The following is a 4232-nucleotide window of genomic DNA, read 5'->3' as shown; positions in this document are numbered from 1 at the left end:
AGACAAGAATACTCAATTACCTGTGGGGGCACATTTCTCACAAGAAAACCACTTTCTCTCCAATCTCTCAGTCCTGATCTTCAAAGGGAATTTATAAAACACTTTTCACAGATGGGCCTATGAACTTCACTTAATCTACCTCCTAGATACAGAAACTCATGGACTCAGTATAGACATTGGATTTATGACACACTATAACCTGCCTGACATTTGACTTTTCAGGCACCTCTCCACTTTTACTTGCTACATCTCCCCCTCACCCCCCCCATCCTATGTCTCACCCCTTGATGCCTCAATTTACATTTTCACTGACTGGCTTGCTTGCCTGCATTCCAGCCTCTGGCTTCTTTACTATTCCCTCCATCCACGAAGAGCACACACACCAACTGCAGATGCTTCCTCAGCCTGATGAAGGGTTTTTAAACCCGAAAGCTTGCTAAGATATATTTCTCCAACTATTCAGTTGGTCTACTAAAAGATATCAGATTGACCCAAAGAACCTTGTCTGCCGTGTGTGTTAAGGCAGAGCGGGTTGAGTGTAGCAGGGATGGTAGCCTGTAACAGGGGGCCTTCCTCATGCTGGTTATATCATGACTCACCCACCTGTTTCTGGGCCAACCGCCTGCCCCTCTTTCATCTACCATGCCTTGTTGGAAAACTAATTCAGATGTTACCCAGGCAGGAGGCTGCCCATTTAGACCCCTGAAGTCTAGGGGTGAGATCTGTTCTGCAGCTCCATACCTTCCCTACACTGCGGCCCATGCCTTGCAGATGGCATTGCAGGCAGCTAAGTCCACCTGGAGCCTCACAACTCCACTGCAACTAGCAAGTCTCAGGCCTCTCAAAGATCTTACAGGTTTGGGCTTTCCCTAGCCAGGACTATTCATACTAGTGGTGGCTCGAGGTTCTCAGGCACTTCTTCTCTGTCTTTCACCAGTAAGATTTGTGGTCCTGGCATTTCCTGGGGGCTGCTGCGCCACCAGGCCTCCCAACCCTGACACGGTGCAGTTTGAGGTCATGCCTGGGACCTGGGACCCACTCCTTCCGCATAGTCCCAGCCCATACTTTCAAGTTCATTGTGGCATGGGAGCTCAGCAGGGAGATGTTCCCTGCTGGCTGGTCATACAGTGAATGCCTCCAGCTCTGACAGCGGGGCACTAAATGGTTTTGAAACCAAATAAAAAAGAAAATAGCGAATGGAGTGAGGAGGGGGCAGCACTCCGTTTGCATGTAGAGCTTGGGGAGCCCCAGCAGTGGGAGGTTCACCTTCAGGAACACCAGCTGCTCTACCAAACCAGGATCTAAGGAGGTGCAGTGCGGTGTCATGACATCCACAGCAATGCTGAATACCTCTTGCTTGGAATTCTGGTCGATGGACAGGACAGGTGTTTCTGGGCAACCGTGGCCAGATCCTGCCACATGTGGCTGTGGCTTGCCCAATAGGCCAAGGGGTTGCAGAGCAGCGGCTCCATGTCCTCTGCAAGATAGGTAGCCAACAAGGACTTGGCACTACCTGCCCGATGCTGGGGTCTTGTACTGCTGGACCCCAAATGGAAGCCATGCCCTTGGCCCACATTGGCAGCACCTGTAGTGGAGGAGACTGGCTGTTGGATGGAGTGCTGGCATGGGAAAATGGATCCCGTTCTTTCACGTTTCCCTGCCTCTGCCCTCCACCCTCCCTGACTCTGTTCGCGAGCATCTCCATTCAGTGATCGAGGGTTTTGCTGCTGCAGATGATCCCCTTCACTTGGGTTGCACATGCCCACCAGCATGTGGACTGTATTGGACTGCAATGGATCCAGCCGTTCCTTCATGCCCTCCCTCAGCTGCTTCACCACCAGTGCCTGCACCTCGGGTGATAGCGGTTTGCCCCAGCCAGGAACATTGATCCCCTGGAACTTCTCCGTTTGGTTCTCCGGTTCCCTCACTACGGAGATCACCTGTGCTGAGGCTCTCGATGACCTTGAGGAATGGTTTGAGGACCACCAAGATCTGGGAGATGGTATCCTACTCAGCTTTGTTAAGGGGGCTGCTAATCCCAGTCTCCCCAAGCATCTGATGGATGGTCTTTTGTTGCTCAACCAGCCTTACGAGCATTGGGTGTGTGGAGTTCCACCAAGTCTCCGCATCCTACATGATTTTGTACTGCGGGTTGCTCAGCTCTGCTTCTTTGTCCTGCAGCATCTTGCTCCCCTTAATGGTGCGGTGGAAGTAGCCCACCACCTTCCTGCATTTTGAAATGAGCTTTGGTGGTACTGATGACACCATCACTGGCAGCCCTGTCCCCCTCCAAGATGTCTCTGACTATAGGGTGGAACTTGTGTGCCACACAGCGGATGCCAGTGAAGTTGGCATCACGGACTGTATTGACCATATTGGCCCCGTTGTTGGTGACTGAACCCATGGATGAGCTTGCCCTGCTGAAAAAACCACCCCTGCACAATGCGGTTCATGGCCCCCATCATTTCTGTTGCTGTGTAGGATTCATCTCTCCCCTCCACTTAAAGGAGAGCCCACCAGTGGCCTGACTGTTCGCACCAGTGTCCTGTGAGGGAGAGGTAGGCATGATCTTCAGCCTGGCTACTCCAGATGTCTGAGGTGATGTGCAAGGCCACCTGTGGATCTGCCTTGTGTTGCTCCTCCCTCAAGTTCGGCAGTGCTGGCAGATAGCACATCTGGGTTCATCTGCCAGCTCAACATGACCCGACCCCACACTGCACTACCCCCTTGCTTCTGGGATGCAGGTGGGGATCCTGCCTTATCCCCCACCTCAGCAGGCAGAGGCACAACAGCAGGATGAGCTGACTCAGCTGAGCCACTTGCTTCCACAACCTCAACCTTCAAAGCTTCAGGTCTCCTCTGGAAGGCAGTAGGGGAACTTTCAGGGGTGTGGAGCACAAATTTGGATTCCTCCTCCTTCCCCAGAATTTCCTTGGCTATGTCACTAAGCTCCCCTGCTTCCAGATACAGCTCTTCCTCTGGCATTGGGAGGCTCATGCTGGGAGCTGAAATTGGGGTGGAGGGGACTGTCATGTTGGTGCTGGTGGCTGTTTCTGGTGTTAGTAGAGGTGGTGCAGGTGCAGGTGCCCCACCTCTTTGCTGCCACTAGCAGCAGAAGCTTCATGCCTGGTATGAAAGAGGGTGCATCTGAGTTTTGGGGTGGGGGAAAAGGGGGTGAAACTTACAGCTCTCCCTCTGCCCCATCTCACTCCCCTTCCAGAAGACCTGGCACCTGCCTTTCCAGCACACTTCATGTTTGGTGTGCTGGAAAGTGTGTGTATAATTTGTGTTTTGCTTTCCTGCTCAGTGATGGATGACACACTGCCAGGGAAAGCGCGCACAGCTTTCTTTTTGTTTGTGGTGGGGAAAAAGAAAGAAGAACAAATGAAAGGATTTTGGGGGAAGAATTAGTTGAAAGGGGTGAGCAAGTTGTAGCCAATCTTTTCCCACAAGGGTAAGTGGGAAAGAATTGGCTACAGCTTGGTAGCAAGAGACTACCAGTACCTACTGCTACCAAGCAAGCCTAGACCTTTCAGATGCTGTGTGCTGTACTGCTCACGCTGCGAGAGAGAAACAGCTGACAGAAAAGGCAGAGAGAGCTTGACACAGATCCTTATATGTTGTTTCTCTGTCCCTTCCCTAGAGCACTGTGATTGGGAGGGAACTCAAGGAAAGACCATAGTCACTAACCAGCTACAGATGTTAATATCAGAGCAGTCCTTCCTCCCCGCCTCCAAGTTCAACTTAGTTTCTGTTTGCCTGCAAGCTTGCCTCAGAAACTCTGAAACATTCCCAAAACCTTTTGGATGCTTTCATTTAGTTTCAGAGATGTTTTGGAGCTTTCCGTTTTGATTTGGGTTCGGTGATTAGGCTGCCAAAAAGGTATCAGGGTTGGTAGGATAAATGAATTCCAGCCAGCTACTGGCTACATAAGTCTGCCATTTGCAGCTTATGAGTTGCATGTGCAACCTTACTGGAAGATACGTAAAGATAACACCATTCTAAGAACTCCAGTTAATCTAAGGTAAGAAATTTTTCTTTTAAAGAATTACTATGTAGGACTTGGAAGGAAAGTGATAAAGAGTCATGGGGGACCTGAACTTCCCGGATATCTGCTGGGAGGAGCAGTCAGCCAGGTCTGACCGCTCACGTAGGTTCTTAGACAGAATGCAGGACCTCCATCTAACCCAGGAGGTGCACAGCCCCATCAGGGGGGACGCCTTGTTGGACCT

The sequence above is a fragment of the Crocodylus porosus genome, unplaced genomic scaffold (genome assembly GCF_001723895.1).
Source record: "Crocodylus porosus isolate Cpor-Errol unplaced genomic scaffold, CroPor_comp1, whole genome shotgun sequence".
Classification (NCBI taxonomy): Eukaryota; Metazoa; Chordata; order Crocodylia; family Crocodylidae; genus Crocodylus; species Crocodylus porosus.
Note: the sequence above shows the minus strand (reverse complement) of the source record.